Consider the following 19,929-nt stretch of genomic DNA (forward strand, 5'->3'; position numbering starts at 1 on the left):
TCAAGCCATTTTTTTGCTTTCTTCTTGTTGTTTCTCTGAATTTTTTAAATTTGCAAAAATGAACACATAGTGCATTTATTATGAAAATAACCAGAAAATCATAGAGGGTGGTTTTCAAAATTTAAAAATGGCACATCAGTATTAGAACAAAAATTGGATTATGTAGCACTATACCAACCAGAATTTTCTAGAAATAACGGTTATTGACATCTTCTGATTGAAATGATCAGTTTTCTGATTACCTATAGTGCAAAATCCTATCAGATTAGAGCAGTTAAATGCTAATGTTGAGTTGTGGTGGGATTAGTCTAGGTTTGAAGAAGACTTTTTATAAATGATCTTCTAATTAAAATGCATAGTTTATCTGTGACTTTGCAAAGAGTTATGATTTACATGTGTCAGTGTTGCCCATTCTTTGCCTTTTAGATCTTAGTGGATACTGAGTGAGCAAATGGCAATTTAGAGAACTTTGGAGAAATCAGAATTAATTTTATTAAGCAGTTCTTTAAAAAAAAATAAGGTTCTCTCAATATAACAGAAACGAGATGGACATGGCCCAACAATATTGGGGGTACCTAGGGCTTAAAGTGAGAACTATTTCCATGTCTCAGATAGCCATGTATGTTGTAATGAAACCAGTGAAGATTTTGTTAATGTTAACTTGACTAAAATGGAGAGAGAAGAAAAAGGAAGAAAATAAACGAATAGCATTTTGACAAAATTCTGTTATATTTCGGGGATAGTGTTGTGTATTTTACATATATATTTTCTCCACTGTGATAACAATACTAGGAAGTAGTTGTTATTACAATTTTTCAGATTAATAAATTCAGAAAACTTAAGTAAAAAACAAATGGTTTACAGTTAATCATATAAAAAGTGATAGAGGCAAACTTCAAATTCTAGATAGGTCTTATCCCAGGGCCCACATTTTGCCCAACTATGTCTATGTAACTGAGTGCACACCTGATTTTGATTGGTGATCATTGGATAAAAGAATAAGGCTTTTTTGCGATATAAATATGAACTATGAAAATAGGTGCACCATTGTGTGGGATGACCAACAGGATCTCGCACTTCAGTGAGGTGTACTTTGGGAAGGGGACAGAAATGATTGATAGATACACAGTAGCAAAGCAGAAAAGCTGAGGAAAAAAAGATGTTTCAAATAAGAAAGTATTAGAATCAGCAGGAGATGACACTTATGAAAATATATACAAAAACTTAGAAACGATAAAATTGCTAATCAGTCTTCAGTAAACTCAGCAGGCAATAAGTTCCAAAGAGCTGCTAATGAATTATTAAACTAAAACGTGGTCCTGGATTAAGATAAAAAGGAGCGAGAAAATGACATCTTCTAAATGATATGAAACAAATGTGACAATCAGCAACTTTGAAAATATTGTGAGGATGTTAAGGGGGTGCTATTTGCTTCACATGTTTCTACATCAATTATGCATTTTAAAGTAAACTTAAAGAGGTTCCTAATTAAGCTTCTTGTGCAGCTGTCAGAGGACTTTTTTCTTTATTTAGTACCAAGCTTAGAGCCTGTGATAAAACATCCATGATTGCAAATATCAAGCGAAAGAGCAAATGAATTAAAGATGTGTCTAAGATTCAGAGCACAATTCAGGTAGCTTCTGGGTAGAGTTGTCTACAATATCGCAGACTGCTCAATTTGCATTTTTCTAGTATTTTGCTATCTTCATTCCCACATAGATGTGTATCTGTTGGTATGTGATCCAATTGTAAATAAGTCTAATGGTGTGAAATTATTAAACCACCAAGAAGACTTATTACCCCCAATGGAAAGAGACGGCACACACCACTTGAAAAAGAGAGGTGTGGGAGGCCAGGAATCAATCTGAATCTCAGTGTTGATTTAGGGCGAGGGTCTTGAGAGCCAGACTTTGTAAAGAGAGAAAAAGAGTTGTATCTCAATTACAATTTCTCCCTTAATATATCAAGACATATCATGCTAGAATCAGACTAAAGAGCTTTACTTTACATTCTGGGCGTGAGAAAGTGACTAGCAAGAAGTCAAATAAGCCCTCTGAGAGGATGAATTTCAGAAAGACAGAAGAAAGACAGGAAGTCAGAGCAATTTGCTGTAACCTGGGTGGGGCAGAAGGTGTGTTATGAAACACCTGGCTAAGTTATGGTTGGTAGAAACCTTCATATGTTGAAGGAGAATCTGAGAACATCTGGGATGGGACTCTGTTTACCCATCGCGCTTTTGATAATGCATCAACTAGCAGAACAGTATTAGAAGATGGAGGAGGTATATAGTAAATGAATGGTGCCAATTTCCCATACCTATAGTGAGTGGACAGGAAATTCAGGAGCCTCACAAGAAACAGAAGTGGTCAGAGTCCTGGTGTACTGGCAGAGGCCTGGGTTAGGACAAAGAGAACACAGAGGTGCAATGACAGTGTCTGCACTCAACAAGTAATAGTGGGTGGATGGACACCTCAAGATTGGAGGAGACCACGAGTGTGGAAACAGTGACCCAAAGGACAGGGTAGCCAAGACCCAGAAGGAAGCACACAGAACAGAGCCCCCTTTTACCATTACTATGAAGACGATTACTTGCTTTTGGGGAAGATGCCATTTTGGGAAAATGAAAAGGGAATGAGGAAGAAGCCATTAAAGATGGAGCATCTCCCCGAAAGAGACCAAGTTTCTCGTAAGAAGACTGAGACTTATTTTTCAATGGCAAAACCCAGCGGTCTTGCTGGGTCACACTCCTAGAGCCTACGCTACATCAGAATGGGCTCAGTTATGGAACATAAAGACATGTTTTTTGTTTTTTTTAATTTAACCAAGAATGAACATTCTTTCTCTCATGTAAAAGTCCAGAGGTATGAACAAAGGCTGCTTCATAATGCCATGTTCTTTCTAGCTCCCATCCTCCCATTTCTAGAATATCATAAATTTTTTCATGGTCCAAGATGGTGGCATTTGCATTTCATGAAGGATGAAGAAACAGAAGAAGAAAGGAGAATATATATGTACCACATTTCTTTTGAGGAAGGCTCTTAGAAGCTGTGTAGAATGTGTCCACTAATGTTTCACTAGCCAGGAATTAGCCTAATGGCCACATCTAGCTGCAAAGGATATTGGGAAATGTGGACTTTGTTTATGACTAGTTGAAAATTCTACTTCAGAATAAAGAGATATTTGGAGAAAATTAGGAACTCTGCCATAGGGTACTGGAGCTAACAGATAAACAGGCCATGTAATAATTTATTAGCTTTTCAAATTTCTCTCACATTTGGTAGTAGCTGGATAGCAATTGCTAACCTATAATATGGTGATTTTTATGTTTTTCTTTGTCATTATAGGTATTTCAAAGAGATATTAGATGAGATGTATTTAGTTTTTTTTTTTAAAAGATTTTATTTATTTATTTGACAGAGATAGACAGCCAGAGAGAGAGGGAACACAAGCAGGGGGAGTGGGAGAGGAAGAAGCAGGCCCCCAGTGGAGGGGCCTGATGTGGGACTCGATCCCATAACGCCGGGATCACGCCCTGAGCCGAAAGACACCCAACGACTGTGCCACCCAGGCGCCCCGAGATGTATTTAGTTTTGCTGATCAAACAGCACTTAAAATCTATCTTTCTAAGTTTCAGCTTTGATTCTTTAGAAGTTACATAGAGGAAAGAGGCTTGATGTCACAAACCACATCTTTCACTTATTTTGGGACTTTATTTTTAATGTTACTCTTTAGTTTTAAAGCAATCAAACATCATTTTTCCTCAATTCATTCCCCACTAAGCTACTGACTAATTTTTCTTCTCATTTGAAATCCTCACGAGAGTAATCTTTATTTTTGTTCCCTGATAACTGTCTGCCTCTCTTTTGATTCTGGAAACACTATTTAAAAAAATAACTTGATTAAGGCACTTTAAAACTGAACTTTATTGATGCGTAACTTCATAACTTTAAAATAACTTGAGTTATAACGTTTTATAGTTTTACTGGTAACAAAGAAAAGACTCAATACAAGTGTAGAATTCAATATATTTTTTTAAAGGTTTATTTATTTATCAGAGAGAGAGAGAAAGTGCACAAGCAGGGGGAGCTGCAGGCAGAGGGAGAAGCAGCCTTCCCGCCAAGCAAGGCTCCCTACCAAGCAGGTCCCATATGGGACTTGATCCCAGAAACCTGGGATCATGATCTGAGCCAAAGGCAGATGCTTAACTAACTGAGCCACCCAGGTGTCCCTAGAACTCAATGTTTTTAGTAAACTGATCAAGTTGTTTGACTATCACCCTAAATCAGTTTTCCAAATATTTCCATCATCCCAATAAGATCTCTCATGCTCATTTACTGTTAATTTGTATTTTCCTTTCCCCTTTACTCTAGGCAACTACTGATCTACTTTCTGTCTCTCTAGATTTGCCTTTTCTGGACGTTTTATACAAATAGAGCCATACAATATATGGTCTCTGTGTCTGGTTGCTTTTACTGAGTGTAATGCTTTTTTGAGTTTCACCGGTATCTTTAGCTTCTATCAGTCTTTCATCTCTTTCTATAGCCAAGTAACATTCCATTGTATGGATATACCATATTTGTCTATCCGTTCATCAATTGGTAGACATTTCCAATTTTTGGCTGTTATGAATTATGCTGTTAAGAAACATTGTATGCAAGTCTTTTTATGGATATAAGATTTCTTCTCTTGAGTAGATACCTTAGGAAGAGAATTTCTGGGTCACATGGTAAATTTCCGTCTATCATTTTGAGTAGCTTCCAAATTGTTTTCCGAAGTTGCTGCACTAGTTTGCTAGGGTGCTGTAACGGAATGCCACAGACTAGGTAGCTTAAAGAACAGAAGTTTGTTTTCTTTCAGTTACAGAGGCTGGAAGTCCAAGATCAAGGTGCGGGCAAGGTTGGTTTCCTTTAAGACCTCTCTCCTTGGCTTGCAGATGGCATCTTCTTGCTGTATCCTCACCTGGCCTTTTCTGTGTGTGAGCATGCTCCTGGTATTTCTCTGTGTGTCTGATTTTCTTCTTCTTATAGTGATACTGGATTAGGACCCACCCTAACAGTCTCATTTTAACTTAGGCCCTACTTCCAAATGCAATCACATTCTGAGGTCCTGGGGTTTAGGACTTCAACACATGAATTTTGAGGGGACACAGTTCTATCCTAAGAGTGGCTGTACCATTCTATGTTTCTACTAGAAATGTACGAGGGTTTTGGTTTCTCCATATTCTTGAGAACATTTATTCTTGTCTGTATTTTTTTTTAATTATGGCCATTCTAGTGGAAGTGATAAGCTATTTTATGATTTTAAGTTGTGTTTTTCTAATGACTAATGATGTTGAGCATCTTTTTATATGCCTATTGTTCATTAATATATCTTCCTTGTCTATTCAAATTTTTTGCCTATTTTTAAACTGGTGTTTGACCAGCAAAACTGGATATAACTTCTAGTCTCTCTTTGAAGTGCTTACGATGACAAAGAAAAATACCTTGAAGGGTAAAGAAAAGACACCACCAGAATATACAAAGAACTCTTATACCTCAAAGACATTAAAACATTTTCAAAAATTTTCCACATATAGTTATGATGATGAAATTAATTAGCATCTCATCATGTCTCCAAACATTTGGTTCATCAGTCAGGGAATGGAGGCTGAGTCTTGGTGATATTCTTAAATATTCTCCCTGCTTAGAAATATCCTGCTAGATATGAACATGCTAATTCTTTACCATTTATATATGGTGATTCTTACTCATTTAGCCCTGGAAAAAGCTGATTACCTTCCAGGACTTCTAGGCAGACTCTGGAAACTGGGGGAACCGTGTGCCTGATGTTGGGTAGCAGATATTTGTTTGGCTTACACAGTGTTGGACCATACCTGGTTTTGAAAATGTTTACTATTTATTAATTAATTGCCAGTATCAAACTATTAAATTAGTAGTTACACATAAATATATGGATATTGAATTCTTCTATTTTTTTGAACACTGACCTGCATGCCCACATGGATTAGTTGGCTGAAAGGGAATAATTTTCAGTGGTTCCTACCCTTCCCACTTGGCCCCTGGCATCAAGGCTAAGTGTAACTGCTGTTTATCTTTGTGCTACTGCTGTTGACCTCACGATGCAGTTGAGATAAAAATGAATTCTTTACATTCATTTAACTTCTGAGTTTGCAAATTATAAGCATCTAAGTTTGTCACTCACCATCTAGACATCCCGGAATTGGGGTAAATTGACTGAACATTTTCCCAAATAATTCTTTTAAGTATTGCCCTGTTTAGAAAAGCGTCCTGTTGTGAGCTTTATGATGGCAAGGTAATTTTTTGTCTTTTTGTGTTTGGTGTTGTATCCCCAATACTTAGAATCATGTCCTGCATGTAGTAATATTAAAAAATATTTGTTATATGAAAAACTAGGATATGATGCTGTTATTTACCATGGTCTCTGTTTCTAACCCTTCATCAAGTGCTATCACTTTTAGCTACTAAATACCTCTCAATCTAACTACTTTTCTCCATCTTTATCTCTACCCTAATTGAAATTACCACTTGTCTTAATAAGACTATAAAATAACCTCTAACAGATCTTCCTGACTCAAGCCTGGCCCTTGTCCTCTCTATTCTCCACCAGGCATCCAGGATGAGCAAATATGATTATTCCTACTGCACTGCTACTCTGCCTTCCATCACTCCTTGGTAAAAGACCCAGTATAGCAGGTACATTGCATAATACATTATCTATGATATTATTCAATGGGTGGGAAAAAGAGACTCATTGCTTCTTGATGAAGAAACTCTTTTAGAATTTGATTGACATTTGAAGTTCCCATCTGATACTGATATCTTTACCTGTAGACTCACCAGTCTTGGAGAAAAGAAAAACAAGCTGCTGAGGGCTTGTTACAGGGGAATAGGCCCAGGTTAACTGAACAAGGTTGAGTCCATCCTACTCAGGGGCTGTTGCTCTAGCTGGAAGCCTCATGCATTGCATCCAAATTGTCAAGTCTCTTCTTGGTAGTTTCCCATAGGTTCATCTCAGTTTGCTGTCAGAAAAATGAATTTGGGAGTTGATAAGCCCGGAAAGAGGGAGGGAGACCCCATAGTTAATGGTGGTAAAAGTCACTTAAATCTGCTTGTTCCTAGGCAAGAAGACTGAAGGTGAGTGTGGTGGGACCACATATAAGTTTGGGGACAAATCTTATAGTATAATGATGAATTCCTTTGCCCTGAGTATTTCTCTGTCTCTTTCTTTTCTTTCTCTTAATTAGCATTGGCAGGGCAGCAGTTGAGAAATCAGAGCTTTAAATTAAAATCTGCTGAAAAAGGATTTTTCTATGGACTATTAAGAAGTTTTTTCTCTGAAAGAAATTATAGTTATAAACAGTAATCCTTACTGATTTTCATCTGGGGAAATCACTGAGACTCTGAGGAATGCAGGTCTACTGCATTGCAGGAATATTCATTAACTTTGTTATAACTATCATAAAAATATACAAAGAGTTAATCTGCATGCTACTAAAATGTAAAATATGAAGTTCTCTATTAAATATTCAAAACTTAGATTTTTATTGTCTCAATGTACATTTGAGTCTCACTGTATCATGTTTCAATTGCTTCACTTTCTCCTTTAGTACCTTCTTCCTTTCATCCCCCACTCCTTTATGGTGTCAACATAAATAAACTCAAACAAATGTAAGGTTAGTAAGTTTTATGCATGAACCATTGTACTTTTTGCATATATTATTTTGCCCTACATGGGGTTTGAATGATTTGGGGCCACAAGATTCAATTTACTTGTTGGGAAGTGTGAACCTATTACACAATCCCATGCTAGCTTGTGTAACTGTGTTAAGCTTTGCTCTATTCTCATTTTATATTAAATTACTTTCAGGAATATGGTAGTGACTTATCTCTCCTCTTGATTGTTAAATATATAAATTCATGAGAGAATTGTGCTAACATGTTTTTCTTCTACATGGAAAATAGAATTTTTTGAGACTATTTTATCGTGGAGAAGAACTAGATGTGTTTTATATGCCAGTTCACAATGAGTGAATTAAATATGGTAAATGGAGGAAACAGGACTATACATGTAGGGAATTATTGATTTGAATATGTTTGAATAACACTTTTTGGGAAAATATTTATGGGTATCTTGATATATATATATATATATATATATATATATATATACTCTTACTATATTCTCACATTGTACTAGGTACTATAGTAAGTTTGCTTCTATCATTTCTTTATTGAGTCACCTTGGGTTAGGAAGAAATATAATAAGCAGTGTGTCTACTAACCCACTAAAGCTTACTGGTGCATTAGCTACATCAAGACATGTACTGTGTTATTAGTTCCCGTAATACAGCCTTTCCCTAGCTGGTCATTCCACCCAAAGCTGTAAAAGTATCCCAGTGACTTACTGTTTCCAACTAAATACTCTAGAGAAGACTGTCCAGTAGAACTTTCTACTATAGAAATGTTCTATATCTGTCCAATGACCAGTATGATACCTAGCACTTGAATTGTGGCTAGTTTGACCAAGAAACTGAATTTTCAATTTTATTTCATTTTAATCGAGTTTAAAAATTTTATTTATTTATTTATTTATTTATTTATTTATTTATTTATTTATTTTAGAGAGAGAGTGCATGAGAAGGGGAGGAGCAGAGGGACAGGGAGAGAGAGAGAGAATCTCAAGCAGACTCCATGCTGACCCCAGAGCCCCACTACAGAGCCAAAGGTGGGGCTTGATTTCAAGCCTCTGAGATCATGACCTGAGCCAAAATCAAGTCAGATGCTTAACCTGAGCCATCCAGGAGCCTCCCTTTTAATTGAATTTAATTTAAATAGCCACATGTAGTTTAATTTATTAAATTTAAGTGTAATAATTTATTTAATTTAAATACCCACAAGTAGCCACACTGGGCAAAGCAGTTCTGGAGGCCATCTTGAACTATTTGGTCAGCCTTCCCTAAAAGACAGTTTACCTCAGTCACTACCAGAGGTTTTCACCTTCTACTTCTTCCATCATAACTCAGATACTTAGCTTCACAATGTGTTTCATGTTTCTAATGTCCAACTCTTCACCGCCCTCCATTACGCCCTCTGGATGTGAAGTTTTATAACAAGAGTAGTAAACTATATAACCTATAATTTCAACTTCTCAGTCTTTTTCATCTAGCTGAAATTTGACTGTTCCTCTTAAGGACATGACTTCTCCAATAGCCATCCCAAGTGAAAGATGATTTTTTTTTTCCATTGGAGAATGGAATTTATTTTTTTTAATGTTTTTTTTTTTTATTATATTATGTTAGTCACCATACAGTACATCCCTGGTTTTTTTTTTTTTTTTAAGATTTTATTTATTCATTTGACAGAGATAGAGACAGCCAGCGAGAGAGGGAACACAAGCAGGGGGAGTGGGAGAGAAAGAAGCAGGCTCATAGCAGAGGAGCCTGATGTGGGGCTCGATCCCATAACGCCAGGATCACGCCCTGAGCCGAAGGCAGACGCTTAACCGCTGTGCCACCCAGGTGCCCCACATCCCTGGTTTTTGATGGAAAGTTCAATGATTCATAAAGATGATTTTTATCCAGTGTTTCATGTGCCACAGGACCTAATGTTGAGGTAAATATCTTCCTAGCTCTTCAATGCTGTTTCCAAACCATTTTCCTACTTTCCTTCTCTAACAAAATCACAGCTACTTTTGAAGATTATGCTGTTAGCTCACATCATCTAATCCAATTTGTTAGCATTCCCCCCTCCCACTTGCACTCAATGATAACTGGATTGTTATTATTTATTTTAGAGATTTTATTTATTTATTTGACAGAGAGAGAGCACAAGCAGGGGAGCAGCAGGCAGATGGAGAGGGAGAAGCAGGCTCACTTTGGCCTTTCATATTCTTGACCTTTATCCAAAATAATCTTTCTTCCACCTCAACAACTGAGTCTGAGATGTATTCTGTGAACCATATCACAGTCCAAATCCCCAAATTTGAGCATGTTACTCGCTCACGTCTTATACTTCGGACTAATGTTTTTCAGTATTCTCACTTCAACAATTGTTTGACTAATTCTCAGTAAATTGCTGCTTCCACTTCTTTGTTCTTTGGTGCTTCAATTATAGTCATATTTCCTTTTTTCAGCTTTGATGCCATGTGTGTGCACTCATATTCTCCCTTTTTTCTCCTGTAAAAGGCTGACTCCTTCACATGTGCTCATATCCCTTTCATCTAGTGAACTCTCTAAACATCTGTCTACTCTCTACTGGATCAATTTTATTGCTGTAGAAACAGACACTCCAATACCACTTAACTTAAAAAATAATCTCCAACCTCATACCCTTCTCCTTTTATCCCATTTCAATGCTTTTCTTAGCAAAGCTACTCATTAATTTTCTCTACCCCAAATTATGTTCTCACTCTCTGTTCTCTTTTTAAAACAATATCCAACTAAGTTTCAGTCTCCATTACTTTATTGAAATTCCTCTTTGTCAAGGCTACCAAAAAACAACATCCTGACGTATCTCAGTCATTAACTTAGATTCTCAAGAGCATTTGTCAATGTCTCAAATCCATTCGTCTCTTCTCTCCTTTGTAAATATTTTATATATCTGGACTTCTGTAATGCCACACTTTCCTATGTTTTCTTCATCTGTATGCTTTTTATCTGTCTTGTTTTTCTGTCCCCTCCCCTACCTGACTTACACTGGATGGCTTTAAGTGGGTTCCCTGGATGATTTCTTCTAATCTCATGACTTTAAATGTAGCTATGTGGTAACATAAACAAACTTTTAGGCTTGAAGATTATTGGAAATATTTAGTACATTTTATAATTTCTCCTCAAATTGCTTCATTAACTTTGTGAAGAAAGGAAATAATTATCACAGAGTCATTTTATCCCTCCAAAAATTATTTTGGTTTTCAGAAGCATTTTGAAGCACAAAGAAAGGAAAGAAAAAGAGAAAGGAATCAGTGATGTTATTTATCCAATAAGCACATATTCCATGAACTAACCCAGTTTTCTTATAAAAATATTGTTTCATACCTTTTTGAAATTATTTCAAACTTACAAATTAAAAGCTATCTTACATATAAAATTGTCTTAATGAATTTAAACAAAAGAATTACCTCAATTACCTCAATTACCTCCTCACAATGAATAGAAAGAATTAATGAGTTTTGCCATTTGGGACAATAAAGCATATTTAGGTTTCACCTTCCTGGGGTCTCCATTTAATTTGATTATTTATGTTAACAAGAGTCTTTGCTAATTTTAGTTTTTCTATTAACTCAAAGTAAGCTTGTGTTCTTTTTGTGTGTGTCTTGTATAAAGAAATCTTTGCTTACTTCAATATTGCAAAGGTTTCTTCTATGTATTTTTTGCAAATTTTATAATTTTAGATTTTACATTTAGGAATATGATCCTTTGAAATTTAAATTTTTTTAAAAGATTTTATTTATTTATTCAACAGAAAGCGAGACAGCCAGCGAGAGAGGGAACACGAGCAGGGGAATGGGAGAGGAAGAAGCAGGCTCATAGCGGAGGAGCCTGATGTGGGGCTCGGTCCCATAACGCCGGGATCACGCCCTGAGCCGAAGGCAGACGCTTAACCGCTGTGCCACCCAGGCGCCCCTGCAATTTAAATTTTATGTACAGAATGAGGTAAGGTTCAAGTTCGTTTTTTTCCCTACATGAATTAAACACAATTTGTTGAAGTGATTTTGCTCCCACTTTATCTTGTCACCTTTGTTAAAATTCAATTGACCATATGTATGTTGGTTGTAGACTCTATTTCTTCTTCCACATTTTCTATTTTTTAGAAAAGAAGAATGTTTTATTTTTTATTTTTTCAAAGAGTTTATTTATTTATTTGAGAGATAGAGAGAGCACACAAGTTGGGGGAAGGGGCAGAGGGAGAGGGAGAAGCAGATGCTGGGATCATGACCTGAGCTGAAGGCAGATGCTTAACTGCTTGAGCCACCCAGGCATCCTGAATTTTTGTTTTAATAATGGCTTTTGAATTTAGTTTTTATTTTGTCAAAATTTTACACATGCTTATTTTTAAAAGTCTTATAGTTTTACAAAGCTTGTTATGAAATACTCTTTCATCTCTGCATAAAAGTTCTCCTAACCTTTTCTTCAACAAAACCACTGTTGGAACTAATCCATGATTTCAATAAAGTTGCAGAACAGAAAATCAACATACAGGAATCAGTTGCATTTTTATATACTAAGGATGAAACATCTGAAAAAGGAATAAAGAAAACTATCTCATTCACAATAGCATCAAAGACAATAATTTACTTAGGGATAAATTTAACCAAGGAAGTAAAAGTTCTATACAACAAAAACTACAATACTTTGCTGAAAGAAATCGGAAGACACAAATGGAAAGACATACCAAGTTCATAGATTAGAAGAATTAATGTTGGTAAAAATGTCCATATAAACCAAAGATATCTATAGATTTAAAGCAATCCTCATCAAAATCCTAATGGCGTTCTTCACAGAAATAGAAAAAAAAAAAATCCTAAAATCTGTATGGAACCACCAAATTCCCCAAATAGCTAAAGCTATTGGAAAAAGCTTTCCTGAGAAAAAAGAACAAAGCTGAAGATATCACACTTCAAATGATTTCATATTATACTTCAAAGCTACAGTAATAAAAACAGTTCGATACTGGCATAAAAATAGACGTATAAACCAATGGAACAGAAAGAGAGCTCAGAATTAAACTCCTGCTTATGCAGTCAACTAATATTTGACAAGGGAGTCAAGAGCACTCAATGGGGAAAGGACAGTCTCTTCAATAATCAATGCTGAGAAAAACTGGTTAAACCCATGCAGAGCAATGAAATTGAACCCCTATCTTACACCACTCAGAAAAATTAATTCAAAATGGATGAAAGACTTAAATACAGACCAGATACTGTAAAACTCATAGAAGAAGTTCCTCAACATTGGTCTTGACAATGATCTTTTTAGATATGATGCCAAGAGCATAAACAAAAAATTAAAATTACTTGTGTCATAACTTTCCACCAGTGCCAAAGGATAGCATGATAATCTTTCATATCAGCTTACCCAAATATGCGACAGAAAGGTAAATGGGAGTAGTGGAACTTGAAAGCTGTCAGAAGTCACACATCAAAATGGAGTCAGACCCCTTTTGACAACTCATGAAGATAAAACAGTAACTACACGAAAGCACATCTTTTGCAGGCTGATCTTGACTTTCCCATTTCTGTCAGGTTCAATCGCCCTGATAGGGCAAAATATTTGTTTTTGTTAGTATTAGAATATCCGAGAGGAAAAGTATGGCAATGGGGTGATTGGTATGATAATGATCTGGTGTTATTATTTGGTAGACATCAAATTTATCATAAGAGATGTTAATTATATTTGTAACTTTTGTTGTTGTTGTTGTTTTAAGATTTTATTTATTTGACAGAGAGAGAGAACAGGAGCAGGGGGGAGGGGTGGAGAGAGGGAGAGGGAGAAGCATACTCCCCACTGAGCAGGGAGCCTGATGTGGGGCTCAGTCCCAGGACCCTAAGATCGTGACCTGAGCTGAAGTCAGATGCTTAACCAATGAGCCACCCAGGTGCCCCTATAAGTTGTTTTTAAGTTACAGTTTGTAATTTTAAAAATTTGTTTGCAAGTCAGACAGTTTCAGGTTCATTTGTGAGAATTAATACTAATCTGACTCCTTACAAGGTAAATTGTAGGTTTGCGGAATATATATACAAATGTTTTCTAAAATGTAATTGTTTGAAGCAAGTATTAGAAGCTCTTGGGGCGCCTGGGTGGCACAGCGGTTAAGCGTCTGCCTTCGGCTCAGGGCGTGATCCCGGCATTCTGGGATCGAGCCCCGCATCAGGCTCCTCTGCTGGGAGCCTGCTTCTTCCTCTCCCACTCCCCCTGCTTGTGTTCCCTCTCTCGCTGGCTGTCTCTGTGTCAAATAAATAAATAAAATCTAAAAAAAAAAAAAGAAGAAGACGCTCTTATATGTCCAGGGCAGATGTCTGCTCATAGTGGAAAGTACATATTCAAGGCTGGATGCCCTGACCTCTTGTCATTGCAGCAGTACTGTGTAGAAACTCATATGTGGTTTATGTAATGTCTTTCTGATGAATTTTTAGAGGAATTAAATTTCCTAGGCAGTAGATAACCACATGGTTCACTTGAACCAAGTGGTAAGACATTTCACCTCTGTGACTGTGATAACTTGAGAACTCTGATTCATGCTTTTTTCTATTATAGTATATCTATACATAGTACTAAAATATCCCTTTATACCTAACTTCCCATCGATGGATTGCCTTATGGGTTTCCCCATTAGCATTTTGCATATAACACATATTTAAAAGTGGTAATAAGCAGAGTATCTGGACATTTAACTAATGTTTCTGTACAAAGTTTGGAATGCTTTATTTTTCAAAATTTCTTCATTGAGCCCATAAGTTGATATAGAAATTCTTTGTAATTACACATACAAAAATAGTCTCTTCATTTCTGTAGATAGTTAACGGTGTTCTAAGTCTCTTTTTTTTTTTAAGATTTTATTTATTCGACAGAGAGAGACAGCCAGCGAGAGAGGGAACACAAGCAGGGGGAGTGGGAGAGGAAGAAGCAGGCTCCCAGCAGAGAAGCCTGATGTGGGGCTTGATCCCAGAACGCCGGGATCACGCCCTGAGCCGAAGGCAGCCGCTTAACGACTGTGCCACCCAGGTGCCCCTAAGTCTCTTTTTTTTAGATTTTATTTAAATTCCAATTAGTAAAAATTCAGTGTAATATTAGTTTCAGGTATACAATTTAGTGATTCAACAGTTACACACAACACCAGATGCTCTTAACAAGTATACTTCTTAATCCCCATCACCTATTTAAACCATCCCCCCACCTACTTCCCCTCTGGTAACCATTAATATGTTCTCTATAGTTAGGAGTCTGTTTCTTGGTTTGCCTCTCTCTTTTTTCCCCCTATGATTGTTTGTTTTGTTATCATGTGAAATCATATGGTATTTGTTTTTCTCTGACTGACTTATTTTGCTTAGTGTAATACCGTCCAGCTCCATCAATGACATTGCAAATGGCAAGATTTCATTCTTGTTTATGGCTGAGTAATATTCCATTGTCTATATATACCACAACTTCTTTATCCATTCATCAGTCAATGGACATTTGGGCTTCTGAGGCAAGGGAAACAAAAGCAAAAATGAACTGTTAGAACTTCATCAAAATAAAAAGCTTCTGCACAGCAAAGCAAACAATCAACAAAACTAAAAGGCAACCTACAGAATGGGTTGAAGATATTTGCAAATGACATATCTGGTATTTTAAAAAGTCACCGTCTTGATGTTTAATTATAAATTAGGAGTACCATAGCCAATTTATGCCAGGTTTAAGGTTTAAGCAAAAATATAGGTGTACATATGTTGTTAAAGTTTGGATAAATCTGATTTAACTTCATGTTCCTTCTGATATTTTCTACATTAGAAATCCTTAAAATAGTCTTTCCTTTTCAGTCACTAGCTTTTTTCTTCTCTGTCATATATGATTTTATCATATTATTATCACATTGCATCATATGATAAATGATTTCTTGCTAACTTTATATGTCAAGTTATATATGTACATATTTCATGCCAAATCAAATGCTTAATTCCATTCCTTAAAGTTTCATGAAGCTTAATTTGTAAGCACATTACAATTTCTTTAAAGTAGATATCCATTGATAATTGTTATGCTTTCCTAATTAATTGGCCCTTTATCATTGTGAAATGTCCCCGTTATTTCTGTTAATACATTGTCTTGAATTCTATTTTACCAACTACTAAAATATCCACTCCAACCTTCTTATGCTTACTGTTTCCATGGTATATTTTTTGCTATTTTTTTCAACCTATCTGTGTTTTTATATTTTTAACTGCATTTCTCATCAGTAGCATGTGGTAGGGTCTTGTTTTTTTATCCATTCTGTCAGTTACTGCTTTTTGACGTAATTGTTGATATGGTTGGATTTGGGTCTATAATTTAACCTATTTTATTATTTATTTTTTGTTGTTCTCTCTGTTCTCTTGTTTCTTTGCCCCCCTTTCTCTCTTTTGGAACATTTGAATATATTTTAATATTGTATTTTAAGCTACACATTGGCTTTGGCTATATCTTTTTTTTTATATATATGATGAATTCTTATTTCCATTTATATATGTGACAAATTAAATGTTTAATTTATAATTAAAAAATATTCAAAATTTTAGGGGCGCCTGGGTGGCATAGCGGTTAAGCGTCTGCCTTTGGCTCAGGGCGTGATCCTGGCGTTATGGGATCGAGCCCCACATCAGGTTCCTCCGCTGTGAGCCTGCTTCTTCCTCTCCCACTCCTCCTGCTTGTGTTCCCTTTCTCACTGGCTGTCTCTATCTCTGTCAAATAAATAAATAAAATCTTAAAAAAAAATATTCAAAATTTTAAACATATTAAAATTTGAGTATATTATGCCCTCAAATTATTTTACCATTTATTATCATTATTATTTTTATTAAAAGACCTTCAAAAAACATTGCTTTATAGTCAGATAAGACATATAAATAGAACACAAATGTGAATTGTGTATGTGGAATTATATATTCATATTTATTTTTATTTTGATCTAAGAACTTAAGGTTCATGGTATGTAAATTTAGATAAATATCCTGGTTAGTATGATTCTAATGAAAATCCTTAAATTTCCTGAGACTTTCATTAGGAAGATATATTGTGTTAAGATAGCACACATGATTACTAAATAGCAAAATGATGGATATAAATAAAATTTCGAGACTTGTGTAAATTTTTAAAACTCCTTACATATTATTAGAATTACAGGTATAACTGTCATATATATACATACTAATGTCTGGTTTTAAACTTTTAAATATTTAAACATCTAGAAATATACAAAAATTTTTATTAGTGTACATACTCAAAAGTCCATAAAATGCCATAAATATCATCTGACTTTTTAAAGAAATTAATTTGAACCAATAATTATTTAGATTACTACTTAATTTAGTTGTAGACACATATTTAGATTGTATTACACACCTTTAAGTATCATGTTAGTAATGATAACTACTTTGACATCAAAACAAATACAAGAAATTCAGAAAACTTTCTTAAAATCTTTCATACAAATATCCAAATTCTTAGAAAAATTCAAATGTCATGCTTTTACTGTAATCTCTTTTGTAATGTATGGTAACTATTCTTAATTTAATTTATTAAAAGGACTTTTTAATCAGGAGAATTATGTAAATTTGTTTTTGAAAATTTTAAATTAAACTCTCTTGATTTCTCTTGTTTTTTATTTGTTTTTTAAAGATATTTATTTATGTATTTGACAGAGAGAGAGACAGCCAGCGAGAGAGAGCGAGCACAAGCAGGGACAGTGGGAGAGGAAGAAGCAGGCTCATAGCGGAGCAGGGAGCTTAGTACAGAGGTCGGTCCCAGGATCCTGGGATCACACTCTGAGCTGAAGGCAGACGCTTAACAAGTGAGCCACCCAGGTGCCCCCTTGATTTTATTTTAATATATAATTTCACCTACTTTAAATTTAAAATTAAAGTGAAAGATTTCTCCCCTGGAAATTATTTCTAATTTGTAAGAATAAGTTTTGAAAGAATTGCCCTTTAATAAAGGAAAGGTGTGTTAGGAAGTACCTTTTCTGTCTGAGCAGTCTTTAAACCAAGATGCTACACTGTTTGCACATCTGGCCATTTTTTTTTTTAAGATTTATTTATTTATTCATTTGAGAGAGAGAGAGAGAAAGAGAGAGAGAGAGAGAGAGAATGAGTGGGGGAGGGGCAGAGAGAGAGGGAGAGGAAGAAAATCTCAGATTCCTCACTGAGAATGGAGCCCAACTCGAGGGCTGATCTCACAACCCTGAGATCATGACCTGAGTCAAAACAGTGTCCCACACTTAACTGAATGAGCCACTCAGGTGCCCCTGCACATCTGGCCTTTTAATGACTACTAATTGATTACTTTCATGTCCACTTAAAAACCTGAGTTCCTTTTCATTTGCTAAATTTTTAACTCAGAAGGAATTCTTAAATGTATTTAAACCAAAATTAAATGTAAACTCAAAAGTCAATTATTTAAAGTAGAGCTTAATTTAAACCAAAACTAGATTTGAAATTCAAAAGTATTTAAAGGAGAGCCTTATTTAAGCTTAGTCCAAACTAGGAAAAAAAGAACGGAAACTTTTAAAATTGCTTGTTTACATAATTATAGTTTCTATGGTTGAGCGGAAGGAAAGGAGGGGATTAACTGACATTTTTGTCCATGCACGAAGCTTTCACTTTTTTTTTTTTTTTTTTTAGAGAGTGAGCACACACACATGTACACACATGGGGGGGGTGGGGTACGGGCAGAGGGACAGGGAGAGAGAGAATCCCAAGTAGGCTCCACGCTCCCCACAGAGCTCAACATGTGGCTCAATCTCACGACCCTGAGATCATGACCTGAGCCCAGATCAAGAGTTGGTTGTTTAATTGACCGAATCACTCAGGTGCCCTGAAACACTGACCTTTTTATCACTACAGATTCTCCAGTTGACCTGAAGGTTTCTATGAGAAAGAAATGAAGAGGATTAAAAAGAATGAAATTCATTAAGCTTTTCTCCCCACATTAAAATTTTCTGGTAATATCTGCTCAGACTCCTATTTTCTAGTCAGCTGGGTATTGTTATACTTTCTTTATGGCTTTTACTTATTTATTTACTTATTATTTTTAAAGATTTTATTTATTTATTTTAGAGAGAGAGAGGGAGAGGAAGAGACAGCTCGAGTAGGGGATGGAGCAGAGGGGGAGGGAACAGCAGTGGAGGGAGCAAGGAGGGGAGTGGGAGGAGGGAAAAAAATCTCACGCACACTTGAGATGAGCAGAGGGATAGGGAGAGAGAGAATCCCAAAAGCCCACGGAGAACCCAACATGGGGCTCAATCTCAGCACCCCGAGATCACCACCAGAGCCAAAACCAAGAGTTAGAAGCTCAAGCTACTGAGCCAACCAGGTGCTGCTCTTTATGGCTTTTAATGTAAACTTTGAATAATCTAGAAAATTCAGATTAATAGTAATTTATTGTTTTCACCGAGTTGTCTTCTACGATTAATTTCATTTCTCGAGAATTACAAATTTAGACTTATGTTCACAGCAAATTAAGAGATCTGTAACTTGTCTAAGGCAAGTTTGCTTATAACAAATTATATTAAGCTAACCTCCCCCCCGCCCCCTGCCCAATTAAAGTAATGCCTGTTTCTTGGCACTTAAATATGCAAAAATGCAAGGCAGGGCCTTTCTCCTACATTACTGCAAATCGAATAAAAAACAGGATATCTTTCCTCTTGAGAATACATTCACTCTGAGACAGTCAAGGCTTTTACTAAGTAGCAATAAACCCAATTTCAATTAAACTTCAGTTCATAAGTTGATTCATAAAAGAGAAAGGAAAAAAGAAAAAAAACAAACCTCCACACTTGAAGGAGACCTATTTTCCTGTGTTGATCTGACCACACAGAAAATGTGCTACGTTTTCTTTCCAATAATTTTTAATACCTTTTAAGCCTTTTCCTTAACTTTATCTTAGAGATGATTCTTACAGGTTCAGTAACAAAAAAGGAAGTGCTCAGCACCACGGTGCTCAGTTTTAAATTGGCAGGAATACTCTACTCTTAAAATTCCCTTTGGAGACTTGGAACCTTACCTAGGGTCTGAGGATTTGGCAATGGTCTCTGTCCTGCGAGTTTGCTGTTCAAATGAAAGCAAGACTTTGCTGGCAGCTTAAATAAAATTCTGCCTTATGTCCATTTTTACAATTGTCAGAAGTTCTTTACAATTTGCTTAGTCTTTTGCAAAAACGAGACTGATAATGGAAAAATA

The sequence above is a fragment of the Ursus maritimus genome, unplaced genomic scaffold (assembly GCF_017311325.1).
Source record: "Ursus maritimus isolate PB19 unplaced genomic scaffold, ASM1731132v1 scaffold_11, whole genome shotgun sequence".
NCBI classification, from domain to species: domain Eukaryota; kingdom Metazoa; phylum Chordata; class Mammalia; order Carnivora; family Ursidae; genus Ursus; species Ursus maritimus.